The sequence below is a fragment of the Numida meleagris genome, chromosome 3 (genome assembly GCF_002078875.1).
Source record: "Numida meleagris isolate 19003 breed g44 Domestic line chromosome 3, NumMel1.0, whole genome shotgun sequence".
NCBI lineage: Eukaryota > Metazoa > Chordata > Aves > Galliformes > Numididae > Numida > Numida meleagris.
This window is the reverse complement of record NC_034411.1, coordinates 102891417-102910117: the sequence shown is the minus strand read 5'-3', so window position 1 is coordinate 102910117 and position 18701 is coordinate 102891417. Positions and strand designations below refer to the sequence as shown.

At 41.2% G+C, this 18701-nt stretch overlaps 1 protein-coding gene across 3 annotated transcripts in view; it reads left to right on the top strand.

Annotated features, from left to right (window-relative positions):
* LDAH (lipid droplet associated hydrolase) overlaps positions 1 to 18701 on the top strand; it is a 121975-nt gene that overhangs the window by 82914 nt on the left and 20360 nt on the right. The window lies entirely within an intron of this gene.

The following is an 18701-nucleotide window of genomic DNA, read 5'->3' as shown; positions in this document are numbered from 1 at the left end:
TGACTCTGTGCTTGCAGCAAGTCCCTTTAACCTCATCTGTGAATGTGCTGCTCTGTACCAAAGACTTGCCTGTAGGGTTGTACAGAGGCTGCAAGCAGGATGGGCAATCAGGGTTTTTGCTGACAAATCCAGACAGTGCTGTTTATGTTGTACAAAACTGCCCTAAGAATAGTGGCTCCATTGCAGTACCCTGTACCTGACAAAATCGGGCTGCTGGTTGATAGTGTAAACTCCTGATGGAAGTCAAACGGTCTGCTGCCTGAGTTCCTGTTAATTTATGGTAATTTTATGATGACCAAAGAGAAAACATCCCTGCAGTCATACGTACAGTAGGAATTCAGGCTTCTTCCTTTGCTAGTTTAGTCTCAGAGAAAGGTATGTGAAGGTCTGTGGGGTCATATCTCTACAAGCCAGGAATACTCTGGTCCGCACAGATAAAATTCCACCTCTCAAAAGCAGGTAGCTGCATCCAGGGTTGTGGTGGAAATGGTCCTTGGCCTGCATTAACCTCCAGAAAATTGTGGCCAGTCATTGTTTGTGAGTGCTGTTTGGCACAGACCACGGCAGTGCCAGGAATATTTTAAGAGGGCGGATTTGGTGTGCTGCTGTTGGAGCCCAACTCTTCAGTTTTTCAGTCCCCAAGTGTATCTGTCCTGGCTTGTCAACCAGAGGTAATTGCTCTGGGTGCACCAATCTGTCCAAACTGCACGGAAAATTGAAGCAAGAAGCCAGGCTGAAGGGGCTTGTTCTCATACGATGTGATCTCTATGTTCAATTTATTGACTGAATTCATTATGCCAGAATGAAAGTCCCTGTGAGCCAATGTCTTGTAAAACTTGAATAAATAGGCCTTATGATGCAACTAGTTCCTCTGGGCTTGTGATATCATCTCTCCTAGGCAGAATTCCTCTTCGATTCCATCTTTGGAAAGTGATGATATTTTACAGTCCAGTGACTCAGGACCACATGCATGGATTAATAACCTTAGGGCTTTCTGGATACTGCCAGTTAGCCTTCTCTTGTATTCTTTGTGGACAATAGTGTAACACTTCAGCAAAAATTTGCAAAGCTTAGCACAAAAACGGAGACTGTCCTACAGACCTGCCCATCTGTGACTTAGTGAAGCCTCTGAATTTGGGATGAATACTTTTCTGATTTATTCCTTGTCTCTTAACAAACTGCTAGATATGGTTGAGAAATGTTGAGCAAATTAAGATGTTCCTCCTCTCCAGGAAGGTTGCATGTCAACTCATTAAAAATACACGTATTGCCTTTGGCATGTACATCTGTTGCATTACTGTAATTGTAATAAAAGCTGTGATTAAGGGCAGAAAAGATGGTAAAAGTTTCCTTAAAACTAATACGTCCGTTAAAACAAACCAACCTGCCAGGGATTTGTTACCACATCCAAAGCTTAGTCACAACAATGTTTTCTCTCCTCTGGAAGGAAATGAGGCTTGAAAACTTAATTATAGTGGAACTATAAGACCTAGTACTGCTCCCATTGAGATCAAGAGTCATGAGTGGTGTTCCCAGTCACGAGTGGTGATCCCCAGGGATCACTACTGAGGCCTGTTCTGTTCAATGTCTTTATTGATGACCTAGATGAGGACATTGAGTGCACGCTCAGTAAGTTTGCAGATGACAACAAGTTTGGAGGAAGTCTGCCTGGGGGTAGTAAGGTGCTACAGAGAGATCTAGACAGGGTGGATCGCTGGGTTGAGGCCAGTGGGATGAAGTTCAGTAAGACCAAGTTCTGGGTCCTGCTCTTTGGCCACAGCAGCCCCAGCCAGCGCTACAGGCTTGGGGCAGGGTGGCTGGAAGACTGTGTGGAAGAAACGGATCTGGGGGTGTTGGTTGACACTTGGCTGAACATGAGCTTGCAGTGTGCCCAGGTGGCCAAGAAGGCCAATGGCATCCTGGCTTGTATCAGAAATAGTGTTGCCAGCAGGAGCAGGCAAGTAATTGTCTCTCTGTACTCAGCACTGGTGAGGCCACACCTTGAGTACTGTGTTCAGTCTGGGTCCCTCTCTATAAAAAAGACCTGGAGGCCCTGGAGCATGTCCAAAGAAGGGCAACAAAGCTGATGAGGGGTCTGAAGCACAAGTCTTAAGAGGAGCGGCTGAGGGAGCGGGGATTGTTCAGTCTGGAGAAGAGGGGGCTCACAGGAGACCTTATCACTCTCTACAACTACCTGAAAGGAGGCTGTGGCGAGGTGGAGGTCAGCCTCTTCTCCCACCTAGCTAGCAATAGGACTAGAGGGAATGGCCTCAAGTTGTGCCAGGGGAGACTGAGGCTGGACGTTAGGAAAACTTTCTGGTCTGAAAGAGTGGTCAGGTGCTGGAATGGGCTGCCCAGGAAGGTGGTTGAGTCGCCATCCCTGGAGGTGTTCAAGAAACGTTTAAATGTTGTACTGAGGGACATAGTTTAGTGGGGAAATATTGCTTGTAGGTGGACAGTTGGACTGGATGATCTTGTAGTTCTTTTCCAACCTTGGTGATTCTATGATTCTATGATTCTATGAAAAGATCCCTTCAGTGTCAACAAGATTGGGCCCTTAGGTGAAACAGAGAGGTTAGGGAGTTGTGAAGGAAGACTTGTATTACTTGTCTATCTCACTGTTTCAGATTATGTTTGCTCCCACTTCTTATCCAAACTAAGCTTTCCATTGTCCCAGCCTTACAACTGACAGCACGGAGAAGCCCCAGTCAAACAGTGGAAGCATTGTGATGACACTGTCCAGAAACGTAATGTAAAATGTAAAATCTTGTCGCAAAGGGGAAATAACACAGAAAGAGGAGAGACAACAGGGACTGCAAAGAAAAGTGATTGTAGGGAAGGATAGGGAGGCAGAGCATAAAAATAAAAACAAACCTATTAGAAGTAATGTTTGGGGGTTTTAAGCTTTTGGCAAAGAAATTTTAGGGCAGAAAAAGTATGACAACTAACTGGAATTGGAATACTTGCATTCCTGAATGCGTGGGATGAATAGACAGAAAAATTGAACATTAGTGACCTTGAGTTATCTGAAAGGTCATTCTACGTAGTCAGGCTGGCAAAACAGGGATACCCCTGTACTGTACAGCTATGGTTATTCCACAGATTTTGTATAGTTGTTCAATACTGGAATACTTTGGCACTCCAGCCTGTTGAAATTTGTAAACATTTATTTGGTGACAGATGCCAGTAGCAGACGTACAGTGACAGTAAACCATTCTATCTACATAGGACAGGATTTATTGTCCACCAGTTTGACTGGCAAACTTCCTCCATTTGTTTCTGCAGAATTTCCACAAAAGCACAGACATTACATAATAGGTAAACACTGCAAGGCTTTTTTGAGAGGCGGGCTCACAGGTCAGAGGTTAACGTCTGGATGACAGGGAAGATACAGATAAGCACAATAGCAAGAAAAACCTCCAACTGGCCCAAACGTGGCCGTCCTTTGTGATCTTGAACCTGTGACTTCCCTTGAGGAATCTCCCTGTTTGTTTAACCTATTCACTGAGCAGGGGAATACAGAAATCTGGAGGGCGATGGAGGGGGGGAAAGGTCTGCTTTGTGGAATTCAGGCAGGCTAGGGAGGAGGGAACTCAGAAATCTGAAATGTGGGTTTCAGAGGGGCTCCAGCTGTCACACAAATGAAAGCTGGAGACAGTAGATTTTCATTTTATTTTATGAGTCTAAGAGATGTTGTAAGAAGACAAGGAGTGAAGATTAAGCGTCAGAGATTAGATTCAAACCCTATCTTGTACCAAGTTTGAAGGCATTCTGATTTCATGTGGAGTGTTTGTATTTCATTCATTTTACAGAGAAAGAAGTGCTAAGGCAGTGTTAGGCAAACTACTCTGATGCCTAAGTTAGGAAACTGCGTGCAGTCCACAATGCTGTCTGGGAGGCTAGATGCCCAGCTGAGAGAACCCAGGCTACTTCTGTTCCTTGGCTGTACAGAACGGCAAAATTACATGCCTGAAATGCCGCAGAGGAGGAAGTTTTATCATAGGATAAAATTTTCTGAGCTATCAAATAGCGTCTGAGAGACAAATTTCTATAAAAAGCCAGTGAAATGTAGGCTTCCAGTTACTGCAGACTTCTGTGACGATGGAATATAAGCTTTTGCGTTAAGTCAGTTCTATAAAAATTTGTCTCCAACTGGCAAATGTAATACTGTGTTTGAATTATCCCCACCTTGGGAGTTATCATGTCCTGAGATCTGCTTCTATTCCAATTCTCTCTTCTTAAACAAATAAACCTTAAGTATGATATTATGAGTCGTCTTCATCTGCCCACATGTGGACATCGTGCTGTCCAAATAGCTGACATCTAACACAGGACAGGTGAATCAGCCCCTACAAATGACTGCTTTACTGACTGCAAAGGGAGCACCCCTATATCTGCTAGGTATCATAGTCTGTCCTGAGTTGGAAGGGCCTACAGGATCCCCGAGTCCAACCCCTGGCTCCACACAGGACCACGCAAAATTCAAACCCTGTGTCTGAGAGCAGTGTCCAAACGTTCCTTGAACTCTGGCAGCTCGAGGCTGTGCCCACTGCCCTGGGCAGCCTGTTCCATGCCTGCCGCCCTCTGGTGCAGATCCTTTCCCTAACCCCCACCTGCCCCTCCCCGACACAGCTCCATGCTATTCCCTCAGGCCCTGTCACTGCCACCAGAGAGCAGAGCTCAGCACTGCCCCTCTGCTCCCTGTGAGGAACTGCAGCCCCATGAGGCCTCCCCTCAGCCTGCTCTTCTCTTGCCTGAGCAAACCAAGGCACCTCAGCTGCTCCCCGTACAGCTTGCCTTCCTGATCCTTCACCATCTTCATAGCCCTCCTTTGGATGCTCTCTAATAATTTTATGTCCTTCTTATATTGTGGTGCCCCGAACTATTTGAACTTAGAGGAGATAATTCCCACTCTGTAGCTACTGGCTGTTCATTTTGCTGCTGGCATCAGAAAACAATGTGCTCTGAGTTGTACCCTTGCTGCTGGAAGGACAGGCAGATATCCCTTGCTTTGACTGCGTTAAATTTACAACTGCTGGTTTCTAGTGATATAGTCCTATTGTTTGCTTCCAACCTTATTTGAAAACTCATTTCACATATTTGCTTCCGCTTCCTGACAAGAAAAACAGGAAATTTTTTGGAGAACTCTACTCTGAGGCTAAACTGCTGTAGAAATACCTATCTGATTAAAACACATAGGTAAGGGCAGCATGTGGCATTACTTTTCTGACACTCCTGAGCAGCTTCAGTTATTCAACCGATATTTTTCAGAGCTATATATTATTTTGAAAGTATTAGGTAAGCACTTCATAAACAAATTCAGGTGAAGTGGTGAAATAAGAGTGCTTTGCTTACCCTAGTGAGTTCTTCAGGAAGCTATATACGACAGTGTTCTTTTCTCACACCAAAATTAAAATCTGACTCGTAAAAGGGATGGAAGATGCAATGATCCCCTCTTGTTCCAGCACAGAAGGCAGAGCTAAACTCTCCATTGAGGCACATAAGGCCAAGGGGCCACTGCATATTATATTCTATATTTTCATCTGTGGGATCTGTGGTTTTTTAGTTACTAACAGTTTATGCAATATTAGTCAAATTTATCTTCTTAGTTTACATTGATCTGGCAATGTCATCTTATTTCAAAAACATTTTAAAAATAACCTGATATTCAAGACAACCAATGAGCATTGAAGAGCATTGCTCAAGACAAGCAGTGAGCTATTGTCCCACATCCTATAGCTGATCACCAGCAGAACAGTACACTGAGGTACATTTCAAAGCAGTGGTTTTAGATCTTAAACCTTCTTCACCATTAGTTTAACTTTATAAATATATATTTAGACATGCTAGTCATGAGCAACTTGCACAAACCTCATCAGCTAGACAGGCTGACATGAATGCAGTGCATTTTTAAGTAGAGTCAGAAACTGAAAGCACTGAGGATTTCGTGTAGTACTTTGCAAACTCACACCTATATTATTTCAGTGGGTGTGAGAGTAAAAGCTTCCTCTCCCCCTGCCACTGGACAACTTTGTGCTTTGTTTCTCCTGATGAAGGTAAGCTTTAGATAAACTTCTGCCTATAATGAAGAAATCATTCTAAAGACACTTTTTCTACTTTTATAGCTAAATCTATATAGATTTTCAGAGATTATGTATAGGTAGACAAAATTTCATGACGAGCAGAAATTGCCAGCATGATGAGTAAATTGTATCTGCATAAACTAAATAAGTTTATATCTGGACAGTGTCATGTAGCATAGCATGCACACAAAGATGAAGCTCAGCAGGTCTCCTTTCTTCTTCTTGTATGCATTCCTTGATACTCCATGGGGCATAAAGAGGTCAAAACAACAGAGCAGACAACCTCTATCCTTCTCACTAGCTTCTAACTAAGTAGTATTCAGGAGAAAAATCCTTTTCCCGAAGTCAGGAATCATCTCTGACAAGATGCTTTTTGCCTATATCTCAACTTGCAACCACCACATGCTGCCCAGGGTGAGAAGGCTGTTGTAGGCAGCCCACAATCCGACCCAGCATGCTAAATCTGATCCTGCCGTGTTTCTCTGCAGGCTCCTGTGTGCTGTCACAGTTGAGTCCTATCCACTTCTGACATTTTAAGTGATGATCGTAATATGTATTTCTGCAAAGTGTTTAAGAGTGTTTCCTTACCTGTGGAAACATAGTAATATTTTATCACCTGCTTCACAGGAAAAGGGGCCAAAGAATAACAGCCTTTAATATTTTCTTGTTTCCTCTGCTACTGTTTATTTTCCTGTGTGATGCCTGACTAAAATGTTTGTTTAATGTTGTCGGACAACTCACCTTACCAAGGCAGCACTTCAGCCGATGGAAAAAGCTCACATCTGCTTTATTCTTTCTGGGAGTGAACTAAAGTTTTCCTTATTTAAAAGTAGGATGCTCATATTAAGTTACTGGAGGAAAGAAATGACTTTTATATATTTATAGTCCTATTTATTTTTAAAGTCAATCTGCTTCATAATTTACCCTATTTCCAAAAGAAAGAAAGATATTTAACAAGGACTTTTATTACTTGCAAAACCTTTTACTTTCCTGTGAAAACCTTGTGAAAATAATAGTAATAATGTGGAAATTTCTCATTGGTTTTATTTCTGTTAATTATTCCTCTTTTTCTTCTTGGGGGAAAAACTCAATGTAAAAGACTCCCATCGTAAATATTACTCATAAGGCGTGAATGTTTTGATAGTGGAACTGCTGATAATTTCCATGAAATGTGAGGCCCATTTGGGATTTGGCTTGGGAAGGGGAGATTGTTTATTCACCCCTGGTGGGGTTTCATCCCTAGGGATCTGATTTACTCCCACAGACTTGCAAGGAGCCTAGCAATACCTTGCAAAATGCATTCAAAGGAAAGGGTAACCAGCAAAATGGAAAGGATGTTGAAAATAAGTAAATGACAGTTAAATGCTAGCAACTACAGTTACTTTTGGTACCCACTGTTGTCTGTCTGTTGTCACCTTGTTTTCCCTAGGCCAAATACAAAGCACCCGTAATTCAGGTAAAAGATTCCATGGTAGACTCATGCCTTTTGCCTAAGAGGTGTCTGCCTAAATTGCCTCCAAGGAATATTGAAAGTAGAGCTCATGGTTCTGTCATAACTTGCATTCACTGGTTGGGAATCTAACATGATTCATCTAAGCCCATTCTTAAGGTAGCATATATATTCTGCAGCTGATCGCTGCAGTCCTATCAAAGTACTTAAGCACATGCTGATACCATACTCATGGGTAAACTACAGTTTGTATCTTAAATTTTTTTTGAGATTAACATCTACAGAGGTGATGACTACAGCTATGTGAAGGGAGGTTGTGGTGAGGTGGAAGTCAGCCTCTTCTCCCATGTAACTAGCAATAGGACTAGAGGGAATGGCCTCAGGTTGCACCAGGGGAGATTCAGGTTGGATGTTAGGAAATAATTCTTCGAGAGAGAGTGGTCGGGTGCTGGAATGGGCTGCCCAGGGATGTGTTGGAGTCACTGTATCCTGGAGGTGTTCAAGAAACATTAACATGTTGTATTGAGGGACATGGTTTGGTGGGAAATATTGGTGATAGGTGGACGGTTGAACTGGATGATCTTGTAGGTCTTTTCCAACCTTGGTGATTCTATGATTCTATAATTCTAATGTTTTCCATGTAACTAAAGGCAGCACACATCTGTGTGTAATTCCTATAATCAGCTAACGCAATATTGTACATGGAATCAAAGAATCACAATGTTGCAGGGGTTGGAAGAAAACCCTAGAGATTATCAAGTCCAACCCCCCTGCTAAAGCAGGTTCCCTACAGCAAGTTGCATAGATAGACATCCAGAGAGGTCTTGAATACCTCCAAAGGAGATTTCACAGCCTCTGTGGGCAACCTGTTCCAGTGCTCTGTCGCCCTTACTGTAAAGTTATTTAGCATATTTGTGTGGAACTTCCTGTGTTCCAGTTTTTTGCCATTGCTCTTTGTCCTATTGCTACACACCACTGAAAAGAGTCTGGCCTCATCCAATTGCCTCCAGCACTTTAGATATTTATAAACATTGACCATATCCCCTCTGAGTCTTCTTTAGGCTGAACAGACTCAGGTCTTTCAGCCTTCCCTTGTATGGGAGATGCTCCAAGACCTGAATCATCTTTGTCACCCTCTGCTGGACTCTTTCTAGGAGATCCCTGTCTTTCTTGAACTGAGGAGCCCAGAACTGGACACAGTAATCCAGATGTAGCCTCATCAAGGCAGAATAGGGAGTCACCTCCCTCAAACTGCTGGCCACGCTCTTTTTAATGCACCCCAGGATACCATTGGCCTTCTTGGCCACAGGGGCACACTGCAGACTCATGGCCAACCTGTTGTCCACCAGGACACTGAGATCCTTCTCTGCAGAGCTCCTCTCCAGCAGGTCATCCCCTAACCTGTACTGATGCGTGCAGTTATTTCTTCCCAGCTGCAGGACTCTACACTTTATCTTGCTGAACCTCATCAGGTTCTTCACCACCCAGCTCTCAAGTCTGCCCAGGTCTTGCCGAATGACAGCACAGCCTTCAAGTCTGTCAGCCACTCCTCCCAGCTTTGTATCATCAGCAAACTTTACGAGGGTGGACCCTATCCCTTCATTCAGGTCATTGATGAAGATGTTGAACGAGACCTGACTCAGCACCAACCCCTGGGGAGCAGCACAAGTTACAGACCTCCAACTAGACTCAATGCCACTGATCACAACTCTCTGAGCTCTGCAAGTAAGCCAGTTCTCATCCACCAAGCCAGTGATGATATCATAGAAGGCTACCAGGTTGGTCAGTGACAATTTCCACTTGGTGATTCCATGCTGACTATTCCTGACAACCTTCTTCTCTTCCAGTTACGTGGAGGTGGCATTAAAAACAAGTTGTTCCATCACCTTTCCAGGGATGGAGGTGAAGCTGACTGGTGTGTAGTTTCCTGGATCGTTCTTCTTGCCCTTTGTGAAGAATGGAGTGACATTGCCTATCCTCCAGTCCTCAGGCACCTCTCCCATTCTCCATGACTTTTCAAAGACGATGGAGAGAGATTCAGCAGTTACTTCTGCTAGCTCCCTCAGCACATGTAGGTGTATCCCATTGGGGCCCATGGATTTGTGCACATTGATTTTGGCTAGATGGTCTCTGACCATATTCCTTTTTGACCAAAGGGAAGTCTTCCCTTCCCCAGACTCTCTCTCTTACTACCAGGGTCTGGGATTCCCGAGGGGTAGTCTTTGTAGTAACGACAGAAGCAAAGAATGCATTTGCTATCTCCACCTTCTCAGTGTACCCTGTTACCCTGTGTCACCCTGTTGGGTGAGTGCCCTCACCCAACTCATTTAGAAGTGGACTCACATTTTCTCTAGTTTTCTTTTTACTGTTAACATACTTAAAAAAAAACTTTCTTGTTATCCTTTACCTCCTTTGCCAGGTTAAATTCCCAGAGGGCCTTAACCTTCCTCGTTGCATCCCTACAGGCCCTGACAACATTCCTGTATTTTTTCCAAGTGGACAGGCCCTTTTTCCACATTTTGTGGACCTTCTTCCCTTTGAGTTTCTGCATGAGCTCCTTTCTCATCCATACAGGTCTCCTGCCACCTTTCCCTCATTCCTGACTCTTAGAGATGCACTGATCTTGAGCTTGGAAGAAGGGGCATTTGAGTGTCAGCCAACTCTCATGTGCTCCTTTTCCTTCCAACGCTCTAGCCTGTGGGATACCTCTAAGTAGGTCCTTGAGTAGGTCAAAGCTGGCTCTCCTGAAGTGCAGGACTGCAATCCTTCTTATTGCTTTGCTTCTTTCACACAAGATTCCAAACTCCACCATCTCACGATCACTGCATCTTAAGCTGCCCCAACTCACATCCCCAAACAGCCCTTCCTTGTTAGTAAGGTCAAGGTGCAGCAGCCCACCTCTTCTCATTGGCTCCTCTACCACATGCATTATAAAGTTATCTTCAGTACATTGCAGGACCCTCATGGACTGTGCTTGCCTGGCAGTGTTGCTAATCCAACAAATATCAGCATGGTTGAAGTCCCCCATAAGAACCTGTGCCTAGAATCACAAGGCTACCTCAAGCTGTTTGTAGAGAGCCTAATCAACTTCCTCCTTCTGATCTGGTGGCCTATAGTGCACACCCATAACAGTGTCACCCATATTAGCCTGCCCCTTAATTCTCACCTACAAGATCTCCACTCTATCATCATTTACCCCCAGATGGAGCTCAATACATTCTAGTTACTCTCTCACATAAAGAGCAACTCCACCACCTGGGTTTGCTGGCCAGTCTTTCCTAAAAAAACTAGTTATCCATAACATGCTTTTCTGTTGCTTCTTGTCAGGACAGTGTCCACTAGTGCTCATTGTCTGCCCTCCTAACTCTTTAACGTGATGAAATTGTCAAGGGAAAAACTCTATGTTGCATTTTTATGGGTCTCTGAAGGAAATGCTTGTTTGTCTTGAGCAATCCCAGTTGTGCAGGAGATTGTTTACTGGTTAGAGCAATGGTTAAGTGTATTTACAATGAGCTTTCATGCCAATGAAATCCACTCCACCTGAGAGGAGTTCACCCCATTCACAGGATGGAGTACTCAAGTTGTTCAGCTCCATCTGGCATCCACAAGGAGTGTTCAGCATCAGCTTCTAATCCAGAAAGCCGCTTAAAACAGAACTCCATAAAGCTCATCAGTGGCTTTGACACTTGTCTAGAAAAGCATATTAATTCCCAGTAGAGCCCAGGCGGAAAGCATAGTGTGGGAATGCTAACTTGCTGCACACTCTGTCCGTCTTGTCCTCTCCCTGAAGGACTAAGCACTACCAACACCAGTCCCATCCCCACCCTCTTACAGAAGAAGAGAGCAGATACTCGCTACGACCAAAAATGTGGAACAGAGCAGAAATCTCACCATTCCAGCCAACTACCAACTGTTCTCTGTGTGAAAGCTTAAACTGGAGATTAATTTCCCCAGCCAAGGGCTGGTTCTGTCATTTGAAGATAATGGGAGTTGCTTCCAAATAATTCAGGGCAGGATTAAGTCCACAGACATTTCAGTTTCCTTCACACACCTCACTTCTAGTGCACATGCTTCATCACACAAAGTAAATTAGTGTTTTTCACACCCTTAACAAAGCATCTATTGTTTGTAAAGCACCTGGATATAACTGTTGAATAACTTTTTGTTTATTTTTTGCCTTCAGCGGCTACTACACTTTCTCAAGCACAGCTGACTGGTTTTCTTGTGTAGTTCTGATCTTTCTGCTGCTTTAATACCAAGCAGATTAAATAAGTCTGTCATAACAAATGCAGCTAGTTCTGCCTATTTGTGTTAATCATTCTGTATTAATTCTTATGTTTTCATTCTAAATTCAAGTGTAAACTGAACCAGCACCAAAAGTCAATGTTTACATCTTGTAAGCCTCTAAACATCAACATTTTATCTAATGTGTGTGTGCCTGTGGATGCCTGTGTTCCTGCTTTAGTCATCCTTGATACTAAGCAGTTCCTTCTGTTTGATGTTTTAAACAATGTTATACGATATTTCCAAGACTGCTGTTGGCAATAATTAGCAGTAGAAAATATGTTTTCCCCATAGGAAATTACACTGCTGTTTGGTATTATTAGTTTGTACCACTGTGTTCTGAGTCTGTCTGAGGAATGACAGAGATTGCTTCCTTAAGAGCAAAGGATCAGCTGGAAAGGAAACTGGTGTTACACTCCCGTGAAGACCCTTACAATACGATAGGCAACTGACCAGGAAAAAAGCTCTGGCAAGATAGTAGTACAGTCTCTGAGGAAAAAATATTTTCAAAAGCTCAATCTACTTTATGCAAGGCATTTCAGTTTAGCATAAGAATCCAACCTAGAACTGATTAATCATTTTGCCATTGAAGCAATTTTACTGTAGAGTTGAGGGAACATTTGAAAGAGTCGCATTACAACATGTCAAGGTGCAGATTTTCTGTCGCACATGAAAATAGTAATCCTTGGCAAGAATCTTCGCATTGAAATTAAACTATTTTCTTCTTCTACTTCATTTCCCTCACCCAGAAAAACAAGCAAATCTCTTCATGCATATCTACAATTCAACGTTGTACAGCCATGGATTTAGAAATAGACTGTAAAATCTGTGGAACAGAAAGGATGTTTTTCCTGATAGTTTGAATAGCCTCTGGCACACTGAAAACCAAACTCCTGACTGGGACCTGTAGCAGTCCTGCACAGTGTACCTAATTCTTAATTAAGAAATAATTCTAATCAGGCAGTCAGTTTTCAGAAAGAACTCTTCCCTTTTGCTACACTTACCAACAAATTGTCAATTTACTTATATGCTGTATAATTTACCTTTAATGAAGCCAGGAATGGGGATTAAAACTTGCCAATGTTTTGTGTATTTTAAAATATTTCTCAGGCATTTCATAATACCAGATTATTGTGAAATTATCCTGCTGCCAGGCAAAGTTACTAAGGGAGGCCTCAGTGAAGCATTCTGGGAGAGGGAAACCAAGAATTTTTGGAGGTTCTTTGGAAGTCCCTTGTGTGACATAAGAAAGCATCGTTTCAAGCTTTTCTATGTGTAGAACTGCCAGTACCTGACAAAATGTGTCCCCAGTCTTTACTGCAGCCCTTGGCCAACACAAATAATAGTCTAAAGTAACAGCAATAAGCAATTAAATGGCAAATGGTGAAATAGCAGATGCGTTCTGTGAAAAAAAAAAAGAAATGGACAGTAAATGATAGTTTTCCAAGGCAGAGCATCAGAAATGTCCTGGGAAACTGAAAAGTCAGCGTGAGAAAGAAAGATGTATGGAAAGGAACTATAGATAGTGAAAGATTGTTACAACTAATCAGAATAGAATGAGATTACTTGTTTTTGACGAGGCTTAAGACGTGGTTATTAAAACCACTGTACTTCCTAAAAAGAATATTTGCAAGTATGCATGGGTTTATAGAGGCTGGATCACTTCAATCAGACCAACATCATAAGGGCTTTGGCTTCTCAAGGCATGAAGATATTACTAACAATGACATACTTAGTAAAGAATACTTGATTTAGAGTCCATCAGGAAAAAATTTAAAAACTTGCATATAATAATGAGCAGAAGTGCCCTCCTGAAAGTTGTGAAATTAAGGTAGGCAAAGATCTTCTAAAAGTTGAAAGAAATTCTGTGAAGAAATAGTAGCTGAGCTAGGTGATATGCAGGTAATGTCAATTACAAAAGTATTAAAAATGAAGTAGTGTTGCGAGCCTTTATAAAATACAAAACTATTAGTTAATTGGTGTGACAGACATAGGTGGGTTAACTGACAGAATCAGATTATCAATATGAAGAGATACAACTTGCTCAGGAAAGAGAGGCTCAGAAAAGGGAAGAGGGCAGATGTGAAGGGAGAAAAATTAAGCTTCAGATATCCACATTTTTTATGTGAATCCCATGACAGATATTGAAAAAATAAATAAATTAGAACTGTTTGGACTAAATAAGAGAAAAGTCAAGAACATGATAAGAGTTTTCAAATAAAGGAGAAAATATCTGTGGTAGAAAAGATAAGTGCAACAGAGTAGATTCAGATTAGTCTTAGGATGGAATTCTTCACTGGATTTTGGGGAACTAATGCAGTTCTGTCATCCACACTGACAAGTGTTGCTCAAAAATTAGCTAGAAATTGGACAAATGTAAGTATTACCACACTAACTTAAATGTTGAGTTACACAGGAACTAGTATCTGAAAGTGATAGCCAAAGCCTGTCCTGTCCACTGTCTCATTGTGAACAACAGTCAGAATGAAATGCTTCCAAAGAAGGGGAACAACTCAGCAGTTGAGATGTCTGCTCTGCCAATTAATAGAGTCATTGTTCTTAGTGGCAGAGTCTTAAAGACCTCAGGCTTTTGTAATAATATGGAGCTTTAAATTTTGGTTCTAGTTCATTAAGAGATTTCTAAATATTTGTTGATTTCAAAAGTCTTTGTTGTCGCTTCTTTATTTTTTGCCTTAACAAGCTCTTAAGGGTTTTACACCTGTATGATACATGTTGTAAAATGGATTTCCTTGTACTGGCTCCGATACTTCAACCTTCTGATATTCCTTTGTGTTACAAATGAATTGCCAGGGATTTGTGAAGAACCAAAGGGATCTGTTGTGGGCCTGGTTGCATTTCAGATTTGTGGGTTTTAATCATACGTATGAAATGCCTAAAACATGAGGGAGGACAGAAGCCAGTTGGAAAGTGGTATTTGAAAAATGCAATAACTAAATGACATTCAACTGGGAAAAATGAGGGGAAAAATGCATCTAAAACAGGTTCTCTGTAGGTGAAGAACAGAATCAAGGGAAGCCAGAAGCAGGGGGCATGTGAGGGAGGTCAGGAGGAATGTTAACAACTTGCCATGCTGCAGGATCTCAGAATACCCGACTGATGGACAAGGAGTGAATGCTTCCAGAAATACTCAACTGATCCACTTACACACTCAGTACTAACAGGCATCTGGCAGTCTGGATTTGCAAACTCCTCCAGTTATAACTAAAGGAAATTTTTTAATTTCTTGGTAAAGGTAAGAAGACACCTTAGTATATGGTAGCCTTAGTAAAACAGCATAAGAAGTCTTTCTGCACTTCATTCATGTGAAGTACAATGAAGTTCTACATAGTCTTCTTTTCCTCTGAATTTGTCCACCTTGGAAAATGATGTAGTGTGTTCTTCCGAATTTAATGCTGTTGAAATTGCACTGTCTGGACCTTGAAGTAAAAATTTGTCTTCATGTTTCTCCTTGTACCCATTCCAGGGCATAGCTCCTACTAGGTTACAAAATAGAACAATATTTTGATGTGTGGGACATAATAAATTTATACCTACAGCCACAGTCTTTTTGATAGAGTCAACATAATCTCATGCAAACAGCAGTGGGGAAATGGAATGAGCTCAGGTAACCCTTTGTAGGGTAAAATTTATTTTAGTCTGATGAACAAGCTATTAAAGAATGTGTGTGTGTATCCATTAAAGTGTCTAGATTGGGGCTATCTTCATAACCACTCATTTTTGTTGGAAAAGGAACTGTTCTGATTATTTCCTTAAGTACTTAGCCAATTTACTTGATCTTTTTGTCCTTTGTATTGTCTCTGTTGTTTCATTAGTATGGCATCTCTTTCTGTCTGTTCTTTCTGTCACAGTAAATTCATCTCCTTGGCATAGCAAAGAATGCAATATTGTTTTTATGTAATAAAGATACTGACTGCAGATCGAAACCACGCAGAACAAGATCTAGTCATGCCACCACAACACAGATTTGCTTTTTAAATGTTTAGGGGCATGAAAGTTTATCAGGGCTAGGTCTGAAATAGTGAACTCTGGTATATATTTTATGGATACATGCAACCATGTGGAAGTCATTTTTATCTGTGTTGAAACACAGTTGTCTTTATGGGATATCTGTAATTTCCACAGACAACATTATGTGAGTGCTCAGTTTCCAGTGTGAATTTACAATTAATCTAGCCTTAATCTAATCTTTTTCTTGCAAATAAGCAAGCAAATGATCTTTGGATGTTCGGTAAACAAGAAGTTCAAAGACTTGAGGAAAAAGCACATACTTCAGTGCAAGAACAGGAAATCTCTGTCTCGCTTCAAGATTCAAGTATAAAGAGAAAGTTCATCTCTCCCAGGTTAGAATCATGTTTCTTCCCTTTAGCACAGCTTTCCAGCTTCCAGCATATCCATAGAGACAGCTGACAACGTATCAGTTCAGGATTTAGTTCTAAAATCTTCAGAAAGTAATAACAACACTGCTAGACGTGTTTCTTCTAAATCAGGAAATCTTTTATTTCATATTTCATTTGCTTGACTGCATTGTGGATACATCAGTCTGTTTGAGCTCACTAGATACAGGTATTCCTCTAACAGCTGGCTAATTGAATTGGTGGTTAAATAACCCTAAGCACTGAAAAGCTTGATTGATTTCAGTCATTACTGTTTGTGAAAACTAATAATTTAGTTGAAGGATATTAAGTCCTTGCTGTGACACTTTGGGTTAAAGAGCTACCAATGATATAAAGCACTCTTTTCTTTTCTGGATCCTTGATTTGAGCCCAATCAGAGTTCCTCTATCACAAAACCACCACAAATAAATCAAACACATCTTGGCACAGTTTGTCGTCTCTGCTTAGCAAATGTATGAGACTAAACTGACACTGATCCTTAATCACCTTTAATCCATGGAGAGGGAATGATCCTACTGGGGCAGGAGAAAGGTCATTGGCAGGATCCTGGGGAGAAAGTAAGTTGGCAGTTAATTTCTTAAATCTGACCTGTGAATAAATGAAAGGCTTCCATTTCAGGTTAATCTGTGAAGCAGCATATATAAAAGATCTGCATATAAAGAAGTTAGGCTATTTTTGAGACGGTATTATGAGTTAAAAGCATGATAAACATGGTATTTCCCTTTAAAACATTGAATTCACTTCTAAGTTGTTAGGCCTTATTGTTTATAATCATATATAATTAAAAATAGATTTTTTTCATTATTAAATGCTAATTACTTGGTTATGAATTGCAAATTCGCAACAGTAGCTTGAAATGGAATTGACTATAAAAAATGATGCGGAGTTCTACAGCTTCTCCAGGTACATTGACCTGTTTCTTTCATATTTCTTTTCCATTCTTTTCTTTTTGTTTGTGTGTGAGAAGTGCTCTTCCTTTCCTAATTGCTACGTGAAATACCCACGTAAGTGAATATTTGCAGAGGCCCAGGCCCTGTGGAGGCTGATGTTACGCGCTCCACATTCTGTGGTTTGGATTATCCCAGTGACCCAGGCCATGCTATAATGTATCAGTCCTGCATAAGGTTTTAAAGGAATGGGATTAGACCAAGACAATTCAGGAAAAAAATGCTAACATTGGCCTTAGGCTGTGAAACTTGATAAACAGAAATACTTCCGCTGGAAAAGCTGGAGAGCTATGCCTTCAGAAGTACTAGGCTGATTCAAGACCAACTCTTTAGGAGCTTGTTTCCTAAATAGAGAACATAGAGGTAAAGGGCTTTTGCCATTCATGCAAAGGATGAGAAAAGAATGTTCCTTCCAGATGCTCTTCAGAAGCGGATTGGAGTTCATGCATTCTCAGTAGATGGAGATGACTTATCACTGTGAGCCAGGACTTAGGATTCAACCTTGGCCTTGTTCTTTCAACCTGTCTTTGCTGGGTGACATGCTTTCCATTCCTTGTGTCTGTTTTTTAGCAGGGTTCTAAAGTGATCACATTCATTTCCGTGAGAGCCCAGTTCTCATTTTGAGATCTACATATCCAGGTTACCAAAGGAACCACGGAGTTTGGTGATCATCTCCTTCACACGTCTCATTGTTGCTGTGCTGCAGTGAGTCCTCTAAGTGACAAATGTTTTCATGGTTAATCACAGGTTAATTTTTTCCTTCAGAAAGGAGATGGAAATGTCTTGCTTCAGTAGAATACTGTGTCCACTGAGCAACTTGTAATAAACCTCATGCCAACACTGCTGTATGCACCTTCATTTTATGACAAGATGAATTTATTATTTTGAACCAAATATCAATTATAGTTTGATTGAAGACCTGCTTAGGTTAAAATACAGGAAGGTTCCGATCCTTCAAATATCTGACATCATTACTTTGAGCATTCGTGTTAAAAAAAAACGATGGAGCAGGTCATATGCTATTTGTGTGTGAAGTACTGTGTGCTCCAGGCCTTTTTTGGCTTCGTTTAAAGAAATATTTTAAATTCAGCAAATATAAATTCTGATGCTAATAATTAAATAATGAAATACAAATTAAATAATATAAGGCACAACCTGAGTTTGGGTTCTTATATCTAGGCCTTAGCACTGGTTTTGATGGATTGTTCATCGGATTACATTGAAGATTTTGTTGTTCAGTGGTTGTAAAATGCAATTTTGAAGGTTGTAATGAGCAACTCTAAAGGGACATGACCAGATTGGCTCTATAAATTTCATTACTGTTAAATAAATATGTTTTTTAAGGGCTAACTAATAGTTCTTATATTTCTACAATGCAAAACCCATGTTGTCATGGCATCCCACATTCAGTTTTATCTTTCACATGTAATGATTTCTCAGAATATTAATTTCAATCTTATATTCCCTTTGTTAAGCCCCAGACATTTCTCACTTCAGCAAGTAGTGAGATACAGTAGTAAAT